The sequence below is a fragment of the Anomalospiza imberbis genome, chromosome 19, assembly GCF_031753505.1.
Source record: "Anomalospiza imberbis isolate Cuckoo-Finch-1a 21T00152 chromosome 19, ASM3175350v1, whole genome shotgun sequence".
Lineage (NCBI taxonomy): Eukaryota > Metazoa > Chordata > Aves > Passeriformes > Viduidae > Anomalospiza > Anomalospiza imberbis.
This window is the reverse complement of record NC_089699.1, coordinates 5228663-5256237: the sequence shown is the minus strand read 5'-3', so window position 1 is coordinate 5256237 and position 27575 is coordinate 5228663. Positions and strand designations below refer to the sequence as shown.

The 27575-nt window shown below is 46.0% G+C and overlaps 2 long non-coding RNA genes and 1 pseudogene across 4 annotated transcripts in view; 2 read left to right on the top strand and 1 right to left on the bottom strand.

Moving 5' to 3' along the window:
- LOC137485080 (uncharacterized) overlaps positions 1-27575 on the top strand; it is a 52576-nt gene that overhangs the window by 4679 nt on the left and 20322 nt on the right. The window contains exons 3-6 of the long non-coding RNA XR_011005174.1: positions 16151-16343; positions 17595-18231; positions 24666-24774; positions 27088-27193. This is a non-coding gene — a long non-coding RNA (uncharacterized lncRNA). The remainder of the gene's footprint in view (positions 1-16150; positions 16344-17594; positions 18232-24665; positions 24775-27087; positions 27194-27575) is intronic.
- On the top strand, positions 221-12668 carry LOC137485081 (uncharacterized). 2 transcript variants are annotated; one of them, XR_011005176.1, is made up of 2 exons: positions 221-3544; positions 12524-12668. It is a non-coding gene; the product is annotated as an uncharacterized lncRNA (long non-coding RNA). The 2 variants fall into 2 exon arrangements; XR_011005177.1 differs by lacking the exon at positions 221-3544 and adding an exon at positions 11189-11382.
- LOC137485073 (myosin heavy chain, skeletal muscle, adult-like) lies at positions 3503-25723 on the bottom strand (annotated as a pseudogene). Its single transcript, XR_011005171.1, has 41 exons — positions 25591-25723; positions 19183-19324; positions 18930-18967; positions 18119-18361; positions 17886-18029; positions 17638-17794; positions 16300-16327; positions 16087-16201; positions 15901-15993; positions 15740-15803; positions 15557-15655; positions 15347-15450; positions 15135-15273; positions 14306-14424; positions 14059-14208; positions 13539-13709; positions 12738-13056; positions 12547-12617; positions 11921-12008; positions 11710-11827; positions 11429-11552; positions 11210-11346; positions 10853-11108; positions 10122-10364; positions 9845-10021; positions 9614-9759; positions 9436-9526; positions 8958-9347; positions 8665-8791; positions 8372-8490; positions 7628-7824; positions 7152-7335; positions 6900-7065; positions 6610-6734; positions 6099-6407; positions 5795-5998; positions 5382-5507; positions 5117-5287; positions 4925-5029; positions 4687-4782; positions 3503-3787 (listed from the first exon to the last, which is right to left on the bottom strand). The product of XR_011005171.1 is annotated as a myosin heavy chain, skeletal muscle, adult-like (transcript).

Here is a 27575-nt window from a genome sequence, read left to right as displayed (position 1 = left end):
GTAGCTCTGCTGTTCTTTTTTATTGAAAGTGAAGGTCCGGTAGGCTTTACTTGGGTTCACAGTGCCATGTTCAAATCTGCTTTACAGGGAAGAATATCTTGATTATTTGCACATTTTGGGGTTCCATAGAGGTAGACCATGGGAATGGCTTGTCTGAACTTTAGGCTGCCAAGAGGTTTTTCTGTCACTCCTGCTGGCCGAAGAGTCCAGGAAGTCCTTATGTGTGGCAGCTGGACCTCATCCTGGGAGGAGTGAGGATGTTCAGAGCCCCAGGCCTCTCCTGGTGCCTGAACTATGACGGTCCATCCAGACCACAGCTGCCAAGAGAACTGTTGCAGTCCTCTCCTTGGGCTGCTCCACAGGGTGTGCAGTGGAGGTGGCAGGGCCACTGACACTGTGTCTTGTCCTTTTGTTAGCCACGCACTGCCAAGCACCTCTGTGGTTCCCTTTCTGGGCACAGGGCCCAGTGCAGATGAGGCCCTGTGCCCTGAGCAGTGCCTGCTTCTGCCAGCTCAAGGTCTTTTCTTCCAGCATGGATGACCCAAACATTTCCAGCTGTTCTTTGGCCCATCCCACCTGGTCTTTGTTGTGTCCCAGTGGGGAACACATGAAACTGGCTGACACACCTGGCTGGATTTTAACCCCTCTGCTATGATTTGCTCCTAACAGATAGGCCAGGCAGTTTCAGCAGGTTTGAACCACCCAGGTTTCAATGAGATGGGCCAGGCAGTTTCAGCAGGTTTGAAGCACCCAGGTTTCAATGAAATGGGCCAGGTGGTTTCAGCAGGTTTGAAGGCCCCAGGTTTCAATGAGATGGGCCAGGTGGTTTCAGCAGGTTTGAACCACCCAGGTTTCAATAAGACCTCCCTGCTGGTCTGCAGAGGAGCAGGGCCCGGAGCAGGGTCCCTCGATGGCTCCAGGCTGCCATCCCCTGGCACTGGGGCCTGGAGCAGAGGGCCTGGTCAGCTGCTGCCCCGGGAGCTCCCTGTGACTGACAGGAGCCTGATGGGGCCGTGGGACCGGCACCCCCAGCTCCCCTCACCAGGAATAATGCTGTCGGCTTCCTGCCAAGGGTCCTAAAGGAACTTTGTGTCAGGTGTCAAGGCCCAAGCTGAGGAGAAAGCTGATACCACCTGTGCTGTCAGAGCAACAGCCAAGGCCTGAGGGGGAAGGCACAGCCACCACCCCACTGATGTCCTGGGCTCAGTGTCCTTTGCCTGATGCCCCATAGTGACTGTACCTGGTTGGGACACGGCTTTCCTGAGCTCTCCAGAGGGCCAGGGGAGGCAAGGTGCAGGGTGGGCTGAGTCTCCATAACCATCACGTCAGAGCCACCAGCCCAGTCAGGGCTTCTCCTGCAGCTCTGACTCCCCTGGGGCTCATGAGGGACCTCTGGCGTACAGCCCTGCAGCCTTCCCTAAATGAGGGCTGGGAAAGCACAGCCTGAGCAAAGGGACGTGGATGGCCCCTGCAGCGCTGCTGGACCTCAGAACAAGCCTGCCTCTGCCTTCATCCTCACCCAGTCAGGGACTCCAGGATGGCAGCTGTCAAATGCTGCACTTTCAGAGCTGCACCCCAGCCTGTCTTCTCCATTTGCTGGTTAAAATGAGAGAGCCCCACGCACCCCAAGGAGCCCTGACTGAGTGCTGGAAGTACCTGGGCAGCTGCTGTGTTGCCTGTGGGACAGCACATCCCAGCAGGGAATGGCCATGGCACTGGGCAGGCACAGGGCCATTGCATGGGCTCCAAAGGGGAACACTCTGGATTCAGGCTCTGAGCAGGGAGAGCACGCTCGGGCCCCATTCTGATGCTTAACCTTTCAGCTGGCAATGGAGCTGTGCTGCAGTGAGTCTCTCTGGGGTAAGAATAGCAGCTGCTGCCTTGGGACACAGCACACGTGTCCAGCTCCTCCAGGGCAGCACGTTGCACTGCCACATAGAAGGCAGCCTACCCGCCCAGGAATGTCTTCAGGAGCTATTAGTGGAAGCAGATCATCCCCACAAACAGGCACGACCCCGCACAGGAGTCTTAGGAGAGTGGGGCTATTTTGGGCTTTTGACATTGAGCATGAAAGGAGACACGTGAGGGGCTGGTCCTCCTGCCATGGGCCTCCTCCCAAGCTCCTTTCAGCCTTGTCCCCTCCTCCAGCCATGGCTCTTGTGAAGGCTGAGGGGCAGTTTGGTGTGGCCTTGGAGCGCAGGAGAGGGCAGAGGGAGCTGTGAGTTTGCTGGGAGGGCAGGGCCAGCCCTCAGTGCCATCAGCAGTGCCCAGCTGTGCTCAGGGCAGGTCCTGCCTGAGGGTGTGCAGCTGTCAGGGCATGGGGCCTCCCGCTTTATTCTCAACCACACCCATGAGAGTGAGGGAGCTACCTGAGGGTGCATGCAAGAGAAACAGGCAGAAAGCTGGAGGAAGAAGGAGCTGATTTTACAAAAAAATCTAAAGAAGGCTATAGTAGGTCAGAGTGGACACAGTCACACCCACAATGAGAGAGTTGCTTCTTTAGTGACATGCCAGTCATTCCCCATTGGTGTCCTTTGGGACAGTGCATTTGGACAAGTCATCAAAGAAACTCTCCATGTGTCTTATGTGATAGTGGGGCTCATTCATTCTTCACTGGTCTGCATCAAGGACTTCTGCAAAATGGGGATGGGGTAACTGGCTGTGACAGCTTCAGAAAGGGACGTAGCTACAATGGTGGGGGCAATTTCAGGAGCTGATATTGCTGAAAGGATTTCCAAATTAACTTCATAGCCCTCAGCTGCCACTAACCTGCTTGACTCAGTGTATACACAGAGCCGCATGGTCTTTGAGGTGTCTGGGAAAATCCTCCAAAGCTGAATGTTCTGTCAATGTGGTGAAGAGGTGTGTTGGAGCCATGTGGTGTGCAAGAGCTGGGCACTAAGGGACAGTCCTGACAGTCACTCCAGCACGTGGCCCCTGGCAGGCTTAGCTGCTTGCCAACTCAAGAGAAACTGGCAGCAGCTGAGGAAATCTAGGGTGAGGGAGATGGCACAATGTAGGGACACTATTGATGTCTTGTAACCGTGCTCTTTGTGACTGAAATCATCTCTGTCAAGGAACTGTCAGTCCTTCACAGTGCAGTGCACTTCAGCTTCTGATGACTTTCTCAGGGATTGATGTTTAGGGTTTTGAGGGCCAGCATCACAAACAAGAGCAGGAAAAAGAAAAAGCAAAAGGATCACCCTCTCTTGGCTCTCCCATGGGAAAGAAGCTGTGCTGAAAGGACAATAGGCGAAGCATTAGGAGGATGTGAAGGCAGGAGCTGGACAAAGAGCTGCTGGAGACAGGAGAGAGCATAGGCTGGATTTTCAGGAGTCTCCACAGCAATGGCCAGCCTCTAAGTTTGCAGATCCTCAATCCAGCACTGGCACCAGCTTCTCCCTTGTCTCAGAGAGGAAAAGTAAGGAAACTTCTTCTGCAATGCAATTTCTGGAGGAAAACAAAACCCAAAGAAGAACAAAACCACTGGCCATAGTGTGTATGCAGAGGAATCTACTACAGTCTTTATTCACTAGACACTGAGGTGGGTACAAAGGCTCATGGCAGAAGGAAAGTGACCGAGAGGTTCACATTCTGTGCAGCCCTCAGGTCACTTTGGTGCCTTGTGACATTCTCACTCTTCCTCTTCTATCCTCCTGTGGAACTCCCGGCTCTTGGCTCGGAGCTTGTTGACCTGTGACTCTGCAATGTCAGCCCGCTCCTCGGCTTCCTCCAGCTCGTGCTGGATCTTGCGGAACTTGGACAGGTTGACATTGGACAGCTCCTCCTGTGTGGGGAAAGGGAATCAGTGGTAAGGAGCCCAGGGCAGGGGCTTCGTTCCTCTTGCACCTTGGCTTTGTTGAGCTGAAACTTTTCCCTTGGGGAAAATCTCCATCCCGTTTCTTCCACTGTTAAAATGTCTTCCTCACACATAGCTCCTCATCCTTGCCTTTGAGGAAGATCCATTGCAGAAGGAACATAATGGGATTTAAATATAATTCTGCTTTGGAATGTGGGAAGGAAGCAAAATGGGCAGCTGGAAATGTGATTTTTTTAGCGCAGAATCATATATTAAATTACTTCTGCAGGTCCTTAAATGGGGTTAGAAATTTATGAGAGATAATGATTACAAGAGGGCTCCTCTCATGAATTGCCTTAACTGAACCAGAAGCCCTATTCTGTGCTGGACTGTTTCCACAATGGAGAAAACATGCTCAGGCAATCTTAAATTCAGGGGCTGTAGGACTTCCCTCAGGGCATATCTGACTGCTGCATGCCTGGACACAGGCAAAGGTTCCTTGTACAATTATAAAAGCATAACACAAAGTGGTTTGGGAGGGGAATTCCAACATCTTCTCTATCTGCTATCAAAATTCTAAAAATAACTTTTTTCAAAATTTCTAAATACATTGTATAACTGATATCAGTTATAAGACTCCTTACAGGTTGCTGTGTGTTTCTAATTCAAAAAATGCTAGTTGCATTTGCCCTCCTCAGTAGTTTTCTTAAGGGCAAGCCTCCTTAAGTAGTTTTCATTGGCAAGACTGATCTATGATTCTTTCAAAGAATTTGAAGAACTCCATTACTGACGACTGGCGTCTTCAAACTTTCTTATATCTGTATCCTCAATGGCCAAACTACCTTCTGGAAAAGGGGTTCTTACAAAGCACTCAGAGAGATACTTACAGCCTCCTCAGATTGTCTCTTGTAGGATTTCACTTTCATTTGCAGCTTGTCCACCAGATCCTGCAGCCTGAGAACATTCTTCCTGTCTTCCTCAGACTAGAGTGTTTGACAAACAGAACAGAGAGTCAATTCGTGGTTCTGCACCACGTGAGGTTAACAATTCCCCTTGGGGATGGTGTGTGCAGAATGTGACTCACAGTGGGAAAGGCCTGTGAGGGCAGGAGGGCTCCTGCCTTACCTGGTAGGTGAGTTCCTTCACCCTCCGCTCGTACTTGCGCACGCCCTTCACGGCTTCAGCGCTGCGCTTCTGCTCAGCATCAACCTCCCCTTCCAGCTCCCGCACCTGCAAGGACAAGCCCATCCCTGCAGCTTCCCTGGCAATTTCTCTCCGAGGACACGCTCACTCAGGCCCAGCCCCAGCTCTACACACCCTGGCCTCCAGCTTCTGGATCTGCTTCTTCCCTCCCTTCAGTGCCAGCTGCTCAGCCTCATCCAGACGGTGCTGCAGGTCCTTCACCGTCTGGTCCAGGTTCTTCTTCATCCTCTCCAGGTGGGCACTGGTGTCCTGCTCCTTCTTCAGCTCTTCTGCCATCATGGCCGCCTGATCAGAGCAAAAGGTCAAAGCCATTTTGGGGCTGGAGATGTTTTGGGGAGAGTACATTCATCCTCAGCAATGCCAGGAGCGCCCAACTCACATCGGTGATGGCCTTCTTGGCCTTCTCCTCAGCATTGCGGGCTTCCTGGATGGTATCCTCCATTTCACCCTGGATCTGGGCAATGTCCGTTTCCAGCTTCTTCTTGGTGTTGATCAGGCTGGTGTTCTGTGCATTGGGAAGGACATGGCAAGAATTGAATTCTAAAACCTGCCATAAGAAACCTTCTGCCTGAACAAAGACTTTTCCCTTCCAGCCTCCAATTCTTACTCTGGAATTATTGTTACAATGGTTGTTTACAAAATGTCAGGCGTGGGCATGGGGAATGAATGCAAAACACGCCTTTCCTTGGGGACAGCAGCAGAGAGGCCTTTCTAGTGCTGCTGGTTCTCTGGTAAATTCCAGCCCTCTGTGTTTGGTCAGTGTCAACAGAGCTCTTTGCTCCCTGCCCTGACCTGGGTGTGGAGGAGCTGCACACGCTCAGCAGCATCCAGAAGCTCCTGCTCAGCCACTTTCCTCGACCGCTCTGTCTGCTCCAGGGCTGCCCGGAGCTCCTCAATTTCAGCCTGCAGCAGGTTTGCTCTGCGCTCCACCATGGCCACCTGCTCCTTCAGGTCATCCTTTGACCTGAGAGCATCATCCAGATGGATCTGGGTGTCCTGCAAAGAAAAGAAAAGAAATTAGTAGGTGTCAGTCACTTGAGTGGCAAAAATGACAGGGATCTAATTTTTCTCTTTTCTGTCGCTTTGCTGCACGGACCTTCAGCACGGCCTGGGTGTTCCTCAGGTTCTTCTGTGCCTCGGCAGCCACACGGTTGGTATGGCTCAGCTGGATCTCCATTTCATTCAGATCTCCCTCCATCTTCTTCTTCAGCCTCAGGGCTTCATTCCTGCTCCTGATCTCAGCATCCAAGCTGCTCTGCAAGGACTCCACGACTCGGAGGTGGTTCCTCTTCATCTGGTCAATCTCCTCATCTTTCTCTGCAATCTTCCTGTCAATCTCAGCCTTCACTTGGTTGAGCTCAAGCTGCAGGCGCAGGATCTTCCCCTCCTCATGTTCCAGGGAGGCCTGGACAAGTGGACACAAACATTGACAACATCAATAAACCTACTGCTTCCCTTTAGGGAATGACGGAAAATTTCCAGAGATCTCAGCTGTCTGCACTCCCCAGCCAAAAGAGAGGAGAACCCAGGCCTTCTTAGCCCTATTTCCTCAGACACCATTTACTATTTAGTATTTACTGCAGACACCAGTGAATATGGTTGTGTACCTCAGCTTCCTCCAGAGCTGCCTGGATTTCTGATTTCTCCAGCTCAACCTGCTTCTTGACTTTCTCCAGCTCATGAATGGCCTTTCCTCCCTCCGCAATCTGCTCCGTGAGGTCGGAAATCTCCTCTGTGGGAACAAAGATCAATGGCATGGTCAGGCACCGAGCAGAATGGGAAGGGCCCTGTCCCACCAAGGTGACAGGCATCTCTGCAGACCTGCAGGCACAGAGCCATGAACCATGGTGGTGGTGGCTGATAGTGAGAAAGGCCAGTGAGGAGCAGAGGGACTTACGCTGCAAGTTCTTGTTCTCCCGCTTCATTGTTTCCAGGTGGTCCAAGGACTCCTCATAGGCATTCTTCATCTTGAACAGCTCCGTGCTGAGAGAGCGCGACTCCTTCTGCGAGGCCTCCAGCTCAGCCTGTGTCTCCTCATACTTCTGCTTCCATTCTGCCAGGATCTGAAGAGAAACGGGGTGTGAGTAGGGCTGTGGCCACCCCGGGGCCATGCTCTGGCCAGGAGTGCTGGTGCTGGAGGCCAAAAGACCTTGTCAAAGTTCTTCTGCTTCTTATCCAGAGCAGCGCAGGCAGCATTGGATTTCTCCACGTCAATCATCAGATCCTCCACTTCATTCTGCAGCCTCTGCTTTGTCTTTTCCAGGGAGGCACATTTGGCATTGACAGCCTCAACCTGTTCCTCTGCATCCTGCAGGCGTTGGGCCAACTTCTTCCTGGGAGACATAAGGTCAGCTCACATTATTACTGGGTATAAATGTGTGTTTTTTACTGTAGTGTGCCTAATCAGTTTGCAGTCACATAGTGTTAAGGGCTACGTTTATGCTGTCCTTAGGCTTTGCCTTTACTATAGCACTAAATATATTACAGGATAAAGCTTCTCACTTTCTTTTGCTCTTCCCCAAATCATATCCATGACTTATTCCTCATAATACTGTGATGTTTCCCTTGCAATGTCACCTTTGAATTTTCAGTGTTACTTTTCTGGCTTTTTCTATCACCACGTACTTGGCCTCCTCGAGCTCCTCCGTGCGCTGAATCGCGTCCGTCTCATATTTGGTTCTCCACTGGGCCACTTCGCTGTTGGCCTTGGACAGGGCTCGCTGCAGCTCCCCCTTGGCCTCCTGCTCCTCCTCATATTGTTCCCGGAGCAAGTCACAGTCGTGGCGAGCAGACTGCAGGGCATGGGCCAGGGCATTCTTGGCCTTGGGGGACAATTAGGTTGGGACAATTAATTTCCCGTTAGATAGTAAAACTTGATGGAAGTTGTTGAAAATTTTTTGATTATGACATTTAAAGTCAGACCGAGAAAAAATGGCATATTCATTCCATGTTTCAAGAATCTAGAATGCCTTCTCAGGAGAGATGATTGGTAAATTCTAAATGACAGCTATACAGCTGCAAATTATTGAATCCTTTTAACTATGTTTTAAAATTTCAGCTGCCACTTTGAAAAAGTAGTCTAAGATGTGCAGTTTCTTTTTAGATATATCTCAATCATTTTTTCTATGTCATCATAAATTGATTAAAGACCTAAAATTATTTTTCCCTGTCTCAGTATCCACATTGTGGGAGTTGTCTTCCTCAGCTTTTCACACCATAGAGGGAGGAGGTAAAATTTCTCACCTTGCTTGATAGATCAAAAATTAAAATGATACAGCTAACATTCTGATTTTATGTGAGAGTAGGGGATATCTGTAAAGAAAACAGATTCCCTATCCAGAACCAACTCCCTGCAGGAAGTAACTTTACCTTTATTTCTTCCTCTAAATGTCTCTTTAGTTCCTCAATCTGTTGAGTGAATGCCTGTTTGCTTCTGGATAACTGAGATATCAAACCATCTTTTTCTTCCACCTGGCGTGAATATTCACCTAAGAAATTTTACAGACAGATTGTCATTTAAAATGAATATTAAGTCAATATTTCTTTTAAGCACAGTATACCAGCTTACAGAGAATAGATCTATTTGAGTAAAGCATCAATCTTTTTTCCCATTATCATTCGTTACAGGTTGTTCCATTCCAGAAGGGTATAGCGTCTACTACCTGACTCTGTCTGCAGGCGAGCTCTTTGAGCATTGAGGTCATTGATCATGCGCTGATGCTCTTCTTCCTTGCTCTTAATCTCACTCAGCTGATCTTCCAGTGTGCGGCACATCTTCTCCAGATTTGCCTATGCGTCAAAGTCACATAAAAAAAGAGGGCTACCACTAAGTTCTAGCATTCTGTCCTCAAGGTGAAAAGCAATGCAACTGGATGTGATAATAGAATGCAATCAGAATCAAAATCATGTATTAGGGCATGTATAATAGGAGAGTAACATGACAGAAAATCTGTACCTTGGCTTTGGAGACAGACTCCATGTTGCTAGCCAAGTCATCAATCTCCATTTTCAGCTCACTCTTCTCCTTCTCCAGCTTCTGCTTCACACGTTGCAGGTTGTCGATCTGCTCGCCCAGCTCAGCTGTGCTGTCCGCGTGCTTCTTGCGCAGGGCAGCAGCCGTGGCTTCGTGCTGCAGCGTGGCCTCTTCCAGGTCACGGCGCATCTTCTGGAATTCTGCCTCACGCTTCTTGTTCATCTCCACCTGAGCTGCTGTGGCCCCTCCTGCTTCTTCCAGGCGCTCGCTGATCTCCTCCAGCTCCCTCGACAGGTCAGTGCGATGCTTCTCTGCTTTAGCGCGAGAGGTTCGCTCTGCCTCAATTTCCTCCTCCAGCTCCTCAATACGGGCCTGCAGAACACCGGGCACCCTTCACACCTGTGCCCTCCTCCTGCCTGAGCTGAGCCTGAGCAAGGCAGGAGAAGGAACAGGGACTTGCCTGCAGCTCCTTGATCTTCTTCTGAAATTGCACGCCCAGGGCTTGCTCATCCTCAATGTTGCTCTGGATCTGGCTGATTTCAAAGTCTTTCCTTTGGGCCAAGTGAACCATGTTAGAGCTCAAAGAAAAAAGACAAGAGCTGCAGCCCAGCACTCAGGAGTCCCAGAGCCACACTTACTTCTTCAGTTTCTCATCCAGCTGCTGCTTATCATTCTCCAAATCCATGATGCTGTCCTGGGCCAGCTTCAGGTCTCCTTCCAGTTTCCTCTTAGCTCTTTCCAGGTCCACGCGCAGTTTCTTCTCTTGCTCCAGGGACCCTTCCAGCTAAACACACCAAGACCATCAGGGCCCTGCCAGCCAGGCTGGACTCCATACCTGTCCTGTTCCTGCTCTATGTCTGTGTGCTTACATCATCCACTTGCTGTTCCAGCTTGGTCTTGGCTTTGGTCAGAGTATTGACTTTGTCCTCCTCTGCCTGCAGGTCATCCAGGGTCTGCTGATGGGCCTCTTGGAGGGCTTTCTTCTCTTTTGTCAGCTTCACAATGGTCTCATCCAATGCTGCCATCTCCTCAGTCAGGTTTTTCACCTTTGAGAAGAAAGGGGCAAGCACAGACAGAAAATGGTGCTTAAAACTTTCTAACAAGACAAGTCTTTCCAGAGTGTGAGTGACAGGTTCTACCTCATACCTTGTTTTCGGTGGCATGTTTTTCCTTCTCCACCTTGGCCAGTGTTAGCTCAAGATCATCAATATCTTTCTTCAGCTCTGAACATTCATCCTCCAGCTTCCTCTTCTTGGCTGTCAACTCAGCATTAATTTCCTCTTCATCCTCAGCCCTTTCAGTCACCTCCTTAATTTTAGCTTCCAGCTGGATTTTGGTTTTGATGAGCTGGTCACACCTTTCCTCAGCATCAGCCAAGCTATCTGCTTCCTGATGGAGAGACAGAATTTTTTAGATTCTGATGTTTTTAACTTTCTCTGCTCTGTTTTATCACTGAGTAGCAACTGAACCTGACCTTCAACTCCAGCAACAGAAGGATCGTAACTGCTAATTAGCAAGCAAAGAGAGGATGGCTTTTCCCACACCTGCATTTGGAAATACCACTTTCAAGTGTGGTTTGCATTTTACCACAAAATTAATTCATTGTTCTACCTAGTGTCGAGGATCTACATTTGGCTCCTTCCTCTGAAGACAAGAGCACAGACTCCCAGTTGAAACTCTCTGTATCTTTGCACTGGCTGTCAGAGTGCCTACCACATCACTGCCAGAATTTGTTTCCTCACCTTCACATATATATGATGGATAATTTACCAAATTCATGATTTTTGGTCTTCTATAGTCTGATCTTCTGTTTGTAAAGAACAGTCTGAATGTATAGACTTAGTTTCTGATTGATAAACTAAAGGTGATACACTCACAGCCTGTACTTGGAGCTGCAGGTCATTTTTCTCCTGCACCAGTTTCACCATTTTCTCCTCAAGCTCCTTCCGCTTTGCCTCAGACTTTGCAAGCTCTTCCTTGGTTTTCTCAAACTCCTGTTTCATGTTGGCCATCTCCTTCTCAGACTCTGCACTCTTCAGCAAGGGCTTGATCTTGAAGAACAGCTTCATCCATGGCCAGTGTTTGACATTCATGAATGCACGAATGTTGTACTGGATGCAGAAGATGGACTCCCTGCGGCATAATTAAAACGTACAATGAATATTCTCAGTCTGACGAGTGTCAACACTTTCCCATGAGCAACATGACTGTAACTGAAGAAGAGGAAGGTGTACCTCCGCTCCACCATTCTCTGGTACTCCACCCTCATCAGGAAGCCCCTGCACCTGGCCTGGGTACGGGTGATGAGCTGTGCCAGCTTCTCATCCCTCATCTCCTCCAGGAGTCCCAGCAGCCCAGCTTTGAAGAACACCTTGAGAGAGGCAATGTTGCAGCACATCACTGTCAGGTAGAGGGAGCAAAGCCCAGGCAGGCAGTGAATGGGGGGTTTGTACCTTGGTGTGTCCAAATTTGTACTGGGTGTGGTCCACATCGATTGACCCAAGGAGCTTCTCAGAAGCCTTCTTGCTATCGATGAACTGTCCCTCAGGGATGGCACTGGCATTAAGCACCTTGTATCTGTGGAATCAGAGGAAGATAAGGCTATTGTTTTCCAACCAACACACAGTAGCCACTAAACCCCATCAACTGTTTTTGAAAAGAGAGCACAACCAAAATGGACCCGTGAATGAACCAATATTGCGTTTAATGATGCTGACAAGCACAGAGCTCTCACCTCTGTTTGAAGTCAGCATAGAGGACTCTGCTGGGGAACCCTTTCCTGCAAATCCTGATCCCTTCCAGCACGCCGTTACAGCGCAGCTGGTGCAGCACCAGCTCGTGCTCCATGGCACCTGGCAATGCAGAGCACAAATGAATGGCCCAGATTGCAGTGCAGAGGGGAATGGATGTATCAGAACAAGGATCTTTCTGCTTGGGGTTCTTACCAGGTGTTTTAGTCTCATTGGGGATGATACAGCGCACAAAATGGGGGTGAGTGCTGCGCAGATTGGTCATCAGCTTGTTGAGATTCTCCTAGAGGAACCAGTTACCAGTGTGAGTTTCCTTGTATTGAGTGTTTGATGCACCAAGCCCAGGTAATGATTTTACAAATTCTCAAGCTGGGTTTTGCAGCATTTAGATAAAGCCACAGAAACCAACAAAATTATTCTATTTGAAGATACTGAGCAACAGACTTAAATACTACAGTGGTGCTAGTGGTTCAGTGAAAACTCACATATAATTTCACACATTCACAAAAAAATAAATTACTTAGATTTTTCACATTCTGCCTTCAGAAATCAATCTACTTTAGTTTTAAAAAATAGGGCTTTATTACAATGAGATATATATCTCCGTGGAAATTATTTTCAATTCCCCCACAGAAATGCAGGAATATAATATTGCCATTCTAGACTGACATAAGAAATAAAAATATGATGATCTGAATGGTATCTGCTTATAAAAAAAATTAGAAAGAAAACCACCGCAAATTAGATTTCCATGATTTCAAATTTAATATTAGCTCACCCCCTTTCTTCAAATTTCAGAGATAACAGATACAGTACTATACCCGGAAAAGAGCTGAGACAGTCTGGAAGGAAGAACCCTTCTTCTTGCCTCCCTTCTTGCCACCACCAGTCTCTGCAAATGGAATAAAGGAAAACAAAAATTTTTTTAATTAACATGAGACAACTTTGAATATCTAGTGTTTATGCCTTTAATTCTGTTACAATTGCCCCACATTAAAAATACAGTTTCCACAAAACTGACCAGCATCTGCTCCACCATAGTTGGCAAAGAGTAAAGCCAGGGTCTTCACAGATGATTTCTGGTACAGCCCAATGACAGTTTCATTCAGAGGGTCCTTGTTCTTCTCCAGCCAGCCAGAGATGTTGTAGTCCACTGTGCCAGCATAGTGCACCAGGGAGAAGTGGGCCTCAGCCTTGCCTTTGGCAGGCTTGGGCTTCTGGAAGTTGTTGGACTTGCCCAGGTGCTGGTCATAGAGCTTGTTCTTGAAAGAGGTGTCAGTTGCCTTGGGGAACATGCACTCCTCTTCCAGGATGGAGAAGATGCCCATGGGCTGGGAGAGATTATGACAGACAAGAGGGAGAAACAGATTAGAAAGGAGACATTGCTTGGTTGGAAAGTTGCTGAAGACAGAAAAGGAAGCTGTTCCCATAGGGACTTTAAGTCAAATAAATTCAACTAAGGCTCTACTTTTTTCAGTGTTGCTGTTTCATTCAAAATTATGGAAATGCCTTTGCTGATGAAATTATTATAGATATGACAATGTAAAATACTGTTCTCTCTATAAAACCTGTTTACTGATAAGTACTTAGAGAACATGACCACCTTTTTCACTTGATTTTGCAATTTGGCAATGAATTCTCTCACCAAAAGTCCTGATATCTGAGTAATGATCTCCAAAAACTCTTATACCCTGTTGCCACTTTCATAAAGCATATATTTGAAGAGGCCAAAATGTTCTCATATACTTCTTAGTTGTTTCTCTTGGCAAGCATCGGACATCCAATTTATATTAAACTTGAACAGGAAGGGTACCTTCTCAATGAGCTCAATGCAGGCAGCCAGGTCCATCCCAAAGTCAATGAATGTCCATTCAATCCCCTCCTTCTTGTACTCCTCCTGCTCCAGCACGAACATGTGGTGGTTGAAGAACTGTTGCAGTTTCTCATTGGTGAAGTTGATGCACAGCTGCTCAAAGCTGTTGTACTGCCAGACATAAAAAGACATACAATGCTTTCAAGGATCAGCAATAATACCAAGGTGTTTTCTTGTACAATACTAATTCACCATGTTTTATATTTTAAGTACAAGTCCTCTCCCTGTGTTGTTTTCCTTTGCTATCTCTCTAGGACAGACTTTGTATTTAGAAAAGAGAGGTTTCTAATTTAGAACAATTAGAAAATTATTTTTCTATTCTATTGGCTTTTTTCAGGATTAAAAACATTATTCCAAAAGCCATATGATTATGTTTAGGGAGATAGTGACTTCTATGAAATATATTTCAAAATTCTCAATTATATTTCTACAAAAATGCTAGAAAAACTGTGCTCCTTACATCAAAGATCTCGAAGCCAGCAATGTCCAGGACACCAATGAAGTACTGCCTGGGCTGCTTCGTGTCCAGCTGCTGGTTGATGCGAACAACCATCCACAGGAACATCTTCTCATAGACAGCCTTTGCCAGGGCACCCACTGAATTGTTCACCTAAAGCATAGAGAAAGTTTTATAGATTACTATACACAGCAGAGGAGAATCAATGGAGACAATCACAGCATGCTTCACATTACTATATTTTTTCTACCTGCTGCACAGTTTGGCCTTTGGTCACGTATTCATTCCCCACCTTGACTCGGGGGTAGCAGAGGGCCTTGAGCAGGTCTGCTGAGTTCAGACCCATCAGGTAGGCAGCCTTGTCAGCAACTATCACCAGAAAAGATAGAAGAGTAGATATTCAAAAATTCCTAAAAGTCAGTGCTTGACTGTCCCTATAGTGCTCTCCACAAGGTTTCACAACAGTATCTGTCAAAGCTAAAAAGCTAATTTCTCTTTTTGTGTTCAGGACTCAGAGTCCATAACTCTTTCTGAGCTTCCGTTTCTGCAAACATTCTTCAAGAGAGCTCATTGTCTTTCTCCTCTTTCAGGTGTCAGTATGGAACTTCAAACTTTTTAGTCATATAGCAGGAGGATTTATCACTCAGAAAGATGGAGGTATGGACTGTCCTTCCAGCTGTGCAGAGACTAATGAAGTACTCATCTCATGTCAGAGTTCTCTCCAGTAGGTGAGTGTGAAGAGGAGCACGGCCTTCTGTCTTGTTAGGGCTGTACCATTTCACTGCTCCATACTACAGCAGAGGTTGCAAGGTGTATTTCAACTTAAGTATGATTAGCAATGTTACAGCAATTGACATGCAAGTCTCCTGGCTTCCTGTCAGTGTACACTGGATCTCTTATATAGTAGTCACAGCGGAAAAGGTACAGATATCATGAAATGAGATAAATGCCTCAACTGGCATCTAGTCATGCAGTAATTACTGTTATTCTTAGTTTACACATTTAACGCCTGAAATCTGCATAAGTCCTTATGTAATAAAGACTGCCTCCTTTGGAAAGCTTGCTGACTCTGCTGATACCTTCAGTGCCATCAGGCTCTGCCTGCTCCTCACGCTGCTTCTGCTTGAACTTCAAGTTCCCATAGTGCATGACAGCCCCTGTCAGCTTGTAGATGGCTGTTTTCTCATCAGCACTGAAACCCAGGATGTCAATGGCACTCTGGCAACAGAAACACAATGTACATATACCAGGGCTCAAGTCCACCAGATGGTCATTTGGTAAAGTTACTCACATCTGTAGCCATCAGCTCCTCCTGGTCATCAATGCTGGGAACTGTGATCTCACCTTGACTCACAAAGTGGAAATCATAAGGGTTGGTAGTAATGAGTAGCATGTCTGAAAGCAACAGAAGGAGAAAAACAAGCTTATTTTAGTTTCTAGATAACACAATGAACTATTGCTCAGTGATCTTCCTTAAAAAAAGGTTAGGGATCTTTCCTACCGATTAGCTCCGGCTTCTTGTTGGACATGATCTGATAAAAGATGTGGTAGCTCCTTTCCGCCTTCAGCTGGAAAGTGACTCTGGACTTCTCCAGCAGATCTGGCAAGGAAGGTGGGACACAGTCAAGCACAAGAAGTGGGGAAGGCTGGAGGGAAGGGGGATCAGGCCAGAAGGGTGTCTTACAAGTTTCAATGTCAGCAGAAGCCAGTTTGCCTGTGGCACCAAAGTGGATTCTGATGAATTTACCCTGAAAGCAGCAAGAAAGTCAGTTGAGATTTATTTTACCATCTGGACAGCAAGAATATTCAAATTGGTGTTGACAGTTGACCCAAGTAACAACTCACAAAGCGTGAGGAGTTGTCGTTCCTCACGGTCTTGGCATTTCCAAAGGCCTCCAGCAGTGGGTTGGCGCTGATGATTTGATCCTCAAGCGTTCCCTGCAGGGTGATAATTATTGCTAGTTATCCTTTCCAAACATCATGTCAGGAACAAAGGAAAGCATTGATCCCAAGATGTGTCTACTAATTTACCTGCATTTTGCCTGATGCATGTTCCTCCTTCTTCTTGTCCCCACTGGCTGCAATTGTTGCAAAGTACTGGATGACACGCTTTGTGTTCACAGTCTTCCCGGCTCCGGATTCTCCGCTGCCAAAGGCAAGAGAGAAGCAGAGGGTGCCTGGTCAGGCAGGAGGTGCCCTGGCACCGGGCAGCCCCGCAGGGACCTGCGCAGGGGGTCTACGTACGTGATCAGGATGGACTGGTTCTCCCGATCTGTGAAGAGACAGAGGTAAGAAACAGAGATAAGAAAAGACAAATAAGAAATTCAAGAACTAGGAGAAAAATGAGAGCTGGAGCTTCCAGAGGATCCAGGAACAGAAAACAGAAAAAAGTGCCAAGGAAATTCTAGTGGGTACTTTTGATGCTGGTCAGTAGTACTGCAGCTCTTAGCAACTGGTTCTATAAAGGTATTACTGCAGAGAAACTTCAGTAGTCTTATGCCTTTCCTGACATTGTCTTTCCATCAAGCTACTTATTTCTCTTTTAATAGGCAAGTACAGGTTATGAAAATATTGAGGTTGTAATTGTTTTACATGTAAATTCTTCTGAAGCTAAAAGTCTCTAGAATAATCTTATCAAAATTTGGAGGCATCATTCATTACAGAAACATCTGACCAAGATTTTTCATCCTTTTTCACCTCTATTTTTTAAATTCTCATATATACAGAAATTATGCATTCTTTAGATTATACATCAACATGATTAATTTTTAATTTTTCTATTCTGAATGCATTTCCCAGAGTCTAAGAAAAGAACAGGAGGAAAAGTTCTAAAATTCTGCACACCTTTTATTTCAATGCATATATAAGGAAGAGAAAATAAGAGGTGTAAGGAAGAGGGAAAAGCAGAAAGAAAGTTATTGAAGTCACTCAATTTAAATGCTAAAAGCTTTATTTTTTTCCCTGATATTGTTTTATGAAGCTTACTTTTCACTATACAGTGCAATTGATTTATAGATGCAGCTACAGACCAGTGCACGAGTTACAGAGATCATTAAAGGCTGTATTTAATTTAGATCACATGGCCATCATCTACATACTGAAATCCATTTGCAAATTAAATGCCTCAAGTGAGGCTTACATACCTCTTTAAGGTAGAGCTTTCTCTTTTATTTGTCAGCACTGATGCTTGAAAATTTAAATTGATATTATGCACATCATTTATAGGGTATGTATCATTTAACTGTACCCTGTACTCTCTGTCTGAGACTAATTTAATGATTAAGATACATAAGTCCATCCATATATGTAAATTCCATTATAGGCATAAGGTCTACACCACAAAATAGGTGATTTCTTTCCAGCGAATTTACACTCTCTAGGCTATGTCCAGGTCTTTAGTTATTCTAATGAGAACACTGACACTCAGCCCTCACAGACCATTAGAGTTAAGTCCATTAATCTAGGAATTTCACACACACAATTTTTTTTTTAAGTGTGGCATGATATTTCCAGAGAATACCCTGCATTTCCCTCTACAGATAGATAATTTCAAGAGCAACTCAAAGGAAATCAAGCACTCACCAGTCAGCATGGACTGATAGGCGTTGTCAGAGATGGAGAAGATGTGTGGAGGGGCCTCCTGGCGCTTCTTGCCTCGGTAGGCCAACACCACCTCGGGGTTGTACACCGGCAGCCACTTGTAGGGGTTGACAGTGACGCAGAAGAGACCCGAGTAGGTCTGCAAGGAAGGGACACAGCACGTTGGCTTCCCCTGAGCCTGGCCCAGCAGCTCCTGAGGCTGCCCAGAGGAAGCTGCTGCTGCCACTTACGTAGATCATCCAGGCTGCGTAACGCTCTTTGAGGTTGTACAGCACGGCGGGTTCGTGGAGGTGGGTCATCATGGCCATGTCCTCGATTTTGTCATACTTGGGAGGGTTCATGGAGAAGACTTGGTCTTCCTTCACGGTCAGGGTCTGCCAAGAAAGCAGAAAGATCCACATGTGTCACCTAAAAGCTCAAAATGGGGATGAAATGTTGTTCTTGAGCCTTGCTTTTGACTCACCTCTCCTCCTTCAGTCTTGACAGTGACTTTGCCCGATTCCCTGCTCTGGATTGTCCCTTTCACAAAGGATTCTTTGGGATGAGCCACAAAGACCGATGACTTGGCATCAAAAGGTTTGTTCTGAGCTGCAATTCTCTCCTTTTCCGATTTTCGGAGGTAAGGAGCCGCCTCCCCAAAAACAGCCATCTCAGCATCTCCAGAGGCCATGTCTGTCCTCTAATGAAAGCTCGTCAGCAGAGGTTTCTTGTGAAGAACAAAATGTTATTGGTCATCAAGAAGAATAATACAATTAATACCAATGAGAAGGCTCCTTGGTCCTTGCTCTTTAGCAAATAAATTCCTAGTTATTCTTCAAAATAAACTCTTAGGAAGAAACCAATTAAATCCACTTTGATTTGAAGTTAAAAGTAACCTCGTCTGAACCCAAGAGTAAGACTTATACTTCTACATCATGTAGATCTTGTATCAGTAAACAGACCATCTGAATATTGAGTGCAGTTTGTAAATCACCCTGAATTCTGACAAGATTTGAGTTTTTCACATAAAAGAATCTTGTCATAGAAAAATCAGTCTCTGTTCAGGTCCTTAATTATGAGCAATGAGTCTTCAAGAGTGTTCTTTCTTGCTGAAAGGATTACCTTTTCTATTAAAAAATTAAAATTACTTCATTTTTTAAATCCTCCCTATTCCCAACTATCTAGCCTAAGTAAATTCAGCTGGAATATAAAAGGATTTATAAAGAGAATTTGTGCAGCTCTTTAAAAGTCCCGTCCTAGAAAATAGATTAGGAATGGATTATTCACTGTATTACCTTTGCGTAACAGCTTGTATCCTGGAATATGGCCAGCCCTGTAAAATAGGAATGGCAGTTGTTTCTTATTGCTGAACACAATTCCATAAAATACCGTAGATTGAAAACACAGGCATGCATCGAAATTACACTGAAAATTTTTGTTCACATGGGCACTCCTCATGGAAATGGTTGTAAGAGACAGAAGAAATGAAACAGGATATTGCAAGGACATTTTTCTCTTTCCTCAAGTTCATGAAATGCATGCACTTACCTGGAAGCCTTCTGTGGAGACAGGCTAGACTTGTCTCTGGCAGATTTTATAGTGTCTCATCTGAAGATGATGCAGATGGTCCCCCTTTCTTCGGTCAAAACATTTCTGGCAAACCTTTTTTGGCCAAGCATTGTCTGTCAAACTAAGGGCATAATTGTCACTTGATTTGAATGATATAATTAGAACATTTTTATATCTTACTGGCTACGTGAATACATCTATAAATAATTTGTCAAGAGTGTTAAGGAGAGAATCTAGACTACTCAAGGCACTTAGAGAACTTGCATGGTTCTATTGCTGCCTTTCTCAGTGATTTGCTCCTTGACCCATGGTAGTTTCCTTGGTATGTTTATACCACAGCTTTTCAGTCATGTAATGGTGATGACAACGCCTATGATGCTTTAGGAACATATGCATTGGGAGGAACAGGGAAAATATGTTGAAAACTAGCAAATAATGTTAGGAGCCACTTTTCAGTAGTATTTTCTAAAGAGCAGGAAGTAAAATTCTATTACAGCTGAGTTTTCTGTATATGACATTCTCAATAGCTGAAATTATTTGAAATAAAGTGAGTTGGGAGCCTGATCCCAAGTAATGAGAGACTCTACTTTGATATGGAGCTCTTGAATAGATTCCTGAGCTGACTGTTGAGGAATCAAATGTTGCAAATGAGTTAAGGTTGCTTAAAGTATCACCATCAAAGGCATTAGTGAAAGAGGGTTTAATATAAATTTGCAAAAACACAACAAAGTTTGATGGCAAGGTTTGCTGTATTACTTGCTACAAAGATCAAGAAAAATCTACTAAGAATTCTTTTAGAATGATTTGCACAACAACTGGGGATGCAAAGGGTAAGGTAAAAAGCATAAGAAAAATCATCCTGTTGAGTTACGAGGTTCACAGAGGGCCCCTTGATTTCTAAACTCCTGACAGTCTAGGTGCAGTTGGATCTAATTGTAATACCAGACCTGGTCAACAGTTTGTTTGCAAAGGATTTTAGCAGGACTTAATCATTGGCTAATTTGACACACAAAAAGTGATTCAAATGGATTTACTATAATTGCAACAGTGACTTAATTATAGATCCCAGATAGCAACATTAACACTATACTTGCCGTAGAGTGCTTAAATGAACTCAAACATGCACACACACAGACACAAAGGTGTGTGTATAAATGTTCAAGGGTTACACCTGTTAAAAGTTCCCTCTGAGTTGGGTGAAATTTTCACTCAAAACTTGGAATTTTTCAGTGGGCAAGAGCTGAGCCTCAGGGAGTGGAGGATACTGCTCTGGTGAATCAGCTTTTGGTGAATTTTTTGAAAATCAGTCTTCCATTTTTCACAAACTTGAGAGTTCATGAGTTTTGAGAGGGCACCCGACTCAGAGGGAGACACTGGTTGCAGCCAGTATGAGTAATTCAGTTCTGAGGAACGTATGGTGACCATAGCGTTGTTTGCCTTTTTTGGTTGAACAGCAGACTCATACTGAACAGACTGCACTCAGGAGAGATGAAAACTGGGAAGCTGAATTCCTTCTAGCTCTTGCCATGTCCAGCACTGAAGTCCTGTTTTAAAATTTCTCCATGCTCATGCTGTTCAGGGAATTCAGGTTCCTCAAGTTTCTTGCTTCAGGCTCTTCACCAAGTATCTCCTCGTTTCTCAGCAGCTGTCCTTTCAGGACAGAAATACCAACTGCAAATAAAGAAGGGGCTACCACACTGCTCAAGCAACTCATGTAACACCCATAGGAGACTACAAATGCTCCATACAGTATGGGCAGATGTTATTTTGGGTTCTAGTACTCACTGCCAGTGAGTGCTTGTAGAAATCACTAATTAGGGTGTGAAAGAAAAGCAGTGTTGACTTACCTGGTTCGAATACAGCTGTGGACATAGCTGAAAATAAAGCTGTTTGAGAATTGATCTGTGACAATACGTGTAATCCTATGAAGGGTTAAAATAGCCCCCAGAAGTCAATATGATTGTGTTTATAAAGCACATCTCTCCTGAGCAGTCTCATCTCTTCCACAGCTCTTGCAAAGTGTGTGCTAACTAGCAGTTCCTGGAATGCAATGGATTCCAATCTTACAAAGTCTAGAGTGCTAATTCTGTTGTTTATCTCCCCAGATTTCTGCTGGATCCTTCATGCAGTCATGTATTTGCTGCAGCCTGAGGTGCCATCTGGGATCGTATTAATCACAAGTTCATCCCTGCTTCCAATACTCTGTGTTGCCTGTCCAGTATTTACATTGGGATATTGACATCAGCACTGCCTAAGAATTTCTGGCAGAGCTTGCCTGGTGCTGTTGCCCTCACAGCAGATGTCCACATGGCTGAAAACCTCCCTAAGGCAGAGGAGACTTGAGTTTCTACTAGTTGTAGAATCCCTTCACTGCTTTGTCTCTTTCTGTTCCTCTTTGTGTCTGTCTGATAACAGACCCTATCACAACATCCCTCATTTTCCTCCTATCTCTGACAGAATGTCTGCAGCCCCACAGTGGACTACTGCACGAGCAAGTAGAACTTTTACATAAAGCATAAACCCTTCTCATTTCCCCTGTGTATTCTGCCTACACAGTCCATACTGTCCCATGACTCTGCTCCTGTGATGCACACTGCCCTACATTACCTCCATAATTCTGATCACGTTCCCCTTCTTCCTTGGAAAATTCCTACATTTCCAGCTATTCCTCTTCTTTCTCAGCTTAAGTGTTCTTCCCATAATGAAGTTGATTTCAGACCCTTATCATCAGGTTAGTAGACTCATGGCAGATTCCTTTCCTTCTCAGTCCTCAAATACAGATGTCCAAAAATCACGGGGATATCATAGATAAACTTGTGAAGCTTCCAAACATGGTGAAAGCTCCTGCTTAAGAATCCATTAGTATATCACAGGACTGCCAGGTGACTAATATAATTAATATGGCATTAAGAGAGTTTATGAGGAAACCAAGAGAACTACAGTGCAGCAAGGCTGATGGCTTTACTGGACAAATGAATTCAGCACCCTTCCCTCAATTCACTTTTTGAGGGCAGCACCAACAGTTTGTTTTCTTGGTCTCAATCCTTAAATTTTACAGTACGTAACAGTAGAAACCCAACAGGGCACTGGCTGTTTCTCTTGCATTGGTTGGAATCCCACTGCATTCCACACTTCCTGGAAATTTTAGCATATTTTGGAATGGGGACAGTGACCCATTCTCCCCCTCCAAGGGCTCCAAATTTCTCACACAACAAGCTACTATCTGGGTAAGACACCAGGGCTCTTCGCCATGTTCTTCCTCCTTGTAAAACTTAATTTCATTCCCCCCATTAGCGAAACTATTAAAACACTCTCCATTTCATTTTCTTTGGGATGATTTTTAATTTTCTCTTGTAACTTAAACAATTCTGTTGCAGAGTGAAATATAATCACCGTGGTGTTTCCCTTCTGATAAAGAATTCTCTTTACAACTGGGCAGAGCTTAGGGTGCAGTGGCAAGGGCAGGTGGCTGGCTTTGCTGAGTCCTCCTCCAGGAAGTGAAGTGATATCATGTTTAGGGAAGTCCACCTCCTTCTTCTCTGAAAGGGTTGTCAAGCCCTGGAACAGGCTGCCCAGGGCAGGAGTGGACTCCCCATCCCTGGAGAGATTTAAAAGATGGTTTAGTGGTAGACTTGGCGGTGCTGGGGTAATGGTGAAACATAATGATTTTAGAGGTCTTTTCCGACTCAAATGGAGACTTCATGACACCATCACATTTTGGAGAGTACAGGGCAGCAGGAGGAGCAATTGTTCTGATTTCTTTTCTTGCTTTTATTTCTGAAGTTCCTTTAGGATAACTGACACACCACCTTCATCTCTTTTATTTTCCCTGTGTCTGCTGAACTGTTTGGCATTATGTCGAGAATACTGAATGGCACTCATTGCCAAGTCCTCCCCTTAGTTATCAGCTAGGATTTGCAGGAATCTTTCAAAAAAAAAAAGATATAATTTCAGTATAGATTTCCTAAATTCACTTCTATTGGGAAATGAGTATTTGGTATCAGTGTCCTTATATTCTAGGAAGAGAGAGAAAAAAAGTATTTTGTTCAGTGCCTTGATTCTACCTTAAAAAACATTTATGGCAATGTGAGACCTAGCTGCTAGAATATCAATTTCTGGTCTAATGGTTTTTCTTGACAGACTCTGTAATTCATACATAGTGGAATACTATGCCTGCAAAATAAGTGGCAACATTTGAATTCTAGAATCAGGGCATTAACATATACCTCTTTTGAGGTAAAAAACACATCACCATCTCCTCAAAACAGCAGAGAGCGAGATAGTAACAGTGGCAGATGCAAAAGTCATGTTGTTTAGAACTATACTTACAAATCTTCTAGAAAGAACAATGGTGTAGGAAGGCATCTGAATTTCTTGCTCATTATTTCCCCCCGCTGCCAAAAAAAAAAAAAAAAAAAAAAAAAAAAAAAAAAAGAGGATCTTAAAAATCTTAAATCCTTGCAGAGTTTTGGGCTTGCAAGTGCTGCTGTCAGCCCTGCTATCATTAGGGTAGGGCTTGCCTAAGGGAGGTCAGTTTTCTCTGCAGCCTGTCATGGACAGCCTGACAAGGAATGCTCAGCCCCTGCTGCAGCAGCTTTTCTGCTGCCCTCTGTGTAAAATGAGAGCTTCCAGGAATGTTAGTAGAAGGCAAGCAGAAACGTCAGAGCACTGTTTTGCAGCAGCACTGCTCACCCCTGTACTTCTGCTCAGATATGACTGGACACTGAGCCCTGGAGAGGGTAAGAGCACATTTTCCATATTAAAAGGTTGGTTTTCAATTCAGTGTTGCTCCATCAAGGTTCATGCTTTCAATGTGGAAACATGCTCAGTGTTATGAGCAGAACATGCTCAGTCTGTAATTTTGATGTGACATCTGGTTAGGAAATTTGCCATTGAACCAATTTATTATTTCTAATAAATGTGGCTGAAGGAATAGGCTGAAGCAATTGCTAGAAGCAATAAATTATTTCTGAGAAAGAACTACTGAGCACCATAACTGGTAAGACTTAAAAACTGCAGGTAAAGAATAGGCCACCCATTCTTTACCATGGCAAATGTGAAGAATTTTTTGAAATTTCTGTGTCTAATTGTGAGAACTTGTGAAGATAAACTGAATATCACAGGCTGGACATGGAGGGGCTGTGGTGGCCTTTCTGTCCCTTCTGCTCCAATCAGAAATTAATTTCTGTAGATCTTAATGTGATTTACCTCCCCTACATGTCAAATAAAGTGAATGCACCTGTCCTAGGGGGAACTTTAATTATAAATTTGTTTCCAAGTAGGTTCCCACAGAGTGGTATTCGTGGAAGTCTTGGACTGAGTTTAAGCTGAACATGAGAGGGAAATAAACTGAATAACTGAACATGAGAGGCAAGTAAATCCATAATCTGGGATTAGAGGATGGGTAGTTTCAAGAGCATGCCACTCATGTGCCGCAATTCACACTCCTCCTGTCTCCACAGACGGATCAATGGAAGAGGTCTGGGCAGTAGATCCCTTCCAAGGAGGTGACGCTGGGGATGCCCTTTCTATCCCCTGCCAAGCAGCTGAGGAGCTCTTATTACAGAGCAGGTGAGTGGGGTGGGCAACCTGGCAGACAGGAAGAGGTAATTGAAGCAGCAAGTAACTATGAGAGCAGGAAGGAAGAGGAAAGAAAAGGAAATAATGAAAGAGCATGGTATTAACCCCTGCAGGAAACTCTATCATAACCCAAAATAAGATGTCCTTGCAAGATCAAAGGTTCGTGTAGCCAAATTTCCTGTCTTTGAAAGTGATGCTCAGGAAGGATCATCAGCATAGAATGGCACTTCTACAGAGCTCTCCTACCTCCAATAATTTGTATTTATGGAATCCCTGAGCAGAATGCAGTGTCTAAGTACTCAACAGCTCATTGAGGAATTTTAACTGACTAATTTCTCAAAGCACTTTTTGAACTCATAAAGTGTTCCCTGAGCAGAGGTCATGTTACTGTGATCCTCTACTGACCAAGGCCAACGCACAGAAGTGAGATCACCTTGCTGGTCAGCAGAGGAGCAGGGCCCGGAGCAGGGTCCCTCGACGGCTCCAGGCTGCCATCCCCTGGCACTGGGGCCTGGAGCAGAGGGCCTGGTCAGCTGCTGCCCCGGGAGCTCCCTGTGACTGACAGGAGCCTGATGGGGCCGTGGGACCGGCACCCCCAGCTCCCCTCACCAGGAATAATGCTGTCGGCTTCCTGCCAAGGGTCCTAAAGGAACTTTGTGTCAGGTGTCAAGGCCCAAGCTGAGGAGAAAGCTGATACCACCTGTGCTGTCAGAGCAACAGCCAAGGCCTGAGGGGGAAGGCACAGCCACCACCTCACTGATGTCCTGGGCTCAGTGTCCTTTGCCTGATGCCCCATAGTGACTGTACCTGGTTGGGACACGGCTTTCCTGAGCTCTCCAGAGGGCCAAGGGAGTTAAGGTGCAGGGTGGGCTGAGTCTCCATAACCATCACGTCAGAGCCACCAGCCCAGTCAGGGCTTCTCCTGCAGCTCTGACGCCCCTGGGGCTCATGAGGGACCTCTGGCGTACAGCCCTGCAGCCTTCCCTAAATGAGGGCTGGGAAAGCACAGCCTGAGCAAAGGGACGTGGATGGCCCCTGCAGCGCTGCTGGACCTCAGAACAAGCCTGCCTCTGCCTTCATCCTCACCCAGTCAGGGACTCCAGGATGGCAGCTGTCAAATGCTGCACTTTCAGAGCTGCACCCCAGCCTGTCTTCTCCATTTGCTGGTTAAAGTGAGAGAGCCCCACGCACCCCAAGGAGCCCTGACTGAGTGCTGGAAGTACCTGGGCAGCTGCTGTGTTGCCTGTGGGACAGCACATCCCAGCAGGGAATGGCCATGGCACTGGGCAGGCACAGGGCCATTGCATGGGCTCCAAAGGGGAACACTCTGGATTCAGGCTCTGAGCAGGGAGAGCACGCTCGGGCCCCATTCTGATGCTTAACCTTTCAGCTGGCAATGGAGCTGTGCTGCAGTGAGTCTCTCTGGGGTAAGAATAGCAGCTGCTGCCTTGGGACACAGCACACGTGTCCAGCTCCTCCAGGGCAGCACGTTGCACTGCCACATAGAAGGCAGCCTACCCGCCCAGGAATGTCTTCAGGAGCTATTAGTGGAAGCAGATCATCCCCACAAACAGGCACGACCCCGCACAGGAGTCTTAGGAGAGTGGGGCTATTTTGGGCTTTTGACATTGAGCATGAAAGGAGACACGTGAGGGGCTGGTCCTCCTGCCATGGGCCTCCTCCCAAGCTCCTTTCAGCCTTGTCCCCTCCTCCAGCCATGGCTCTTGTGAAGGCTGAGGGGCAGTTTGGTGTGGCCTTGGAGCGCAGGAGAGGGCAGAGGGAGCTGTGAGTTTGCTGGGAGGGCAGGGCCAGCCCTCAGTGCCATCAGCAGTGCCCAGCTGTGCTCAGGGCAGGTCCTGCCTGAGGGTGTGCACCCGTCCCTGAGTCTCTGAAGTTAGTGCTTGTACCAGCAATTACAGCCAACAAAGATACTCACAGATTTTTCATGCCATCCGGACTCTACTTAGACCCACCTGATGCTTTGGAGATGTCCTCAGGTGGGACTGCTCCCTAGAAGAGCAGCTGGCTTCTAGGTGGGCTTGGGCAGGCAAAGATCCATGCCACGAGGCCCTCATTGTAGTGAGAGAGCAATGCACACTGTGAGGCAAGGAGAAAGACTGCAGGGAATGAGGAGGGAGGAACAAGGTTAGGAGTCTGCTAAGGAGCCCTTGGGAAAAGTTGTGCAGTGTCTTGAGAAGGAAATACTAATCTGGCATCTCTTCAAGGCCTTGGGTGGCTTTGTGAAGGTCTGGGATTGAAAGCTGAGATCTACTCCTAAAGAACCATCTCCCATTTTCTCCACAGACAACACCGACAGATTCTGCTCAGCAATGCTTGTTAGTTACACTGAAATCAACCTGGACTTCCCAGCAAGAGCTGGTGTGCTGGTGAGGCTGCACTTGGGAGCCAGGTAAGGTGAGAGCCCTTGGGATATTGCTGTCATGGGTGTAATAAACAAATATCAGAGTGGTCAGTTTCAACCCACCTTCAGTGTTGAGATTGCTGACAAACAGAACTTAAACTGGTGTTTAGGGTTTGTGAGAGTCAGCACCACAAACAAGAGTAGGAAAAGGAAAAAGCAAAAGGATCACCCTCTCTTGGCTCTCCCATGGGAAAGAAGCTGTGCTGAAAGGACAATGGGCGAAGCATTAGGAGGATGTGAATGCAGGAGCTGGACAAAGAGCTGCTGGAGACAGGAGGGAGCATAGGCTGGATTTTCAGGAATCTCCACAGCAATGGCCAGCCTCTAAGTTTGCAGATCCTCAATCCAGCACTGGCACCAGCTTCTCCCT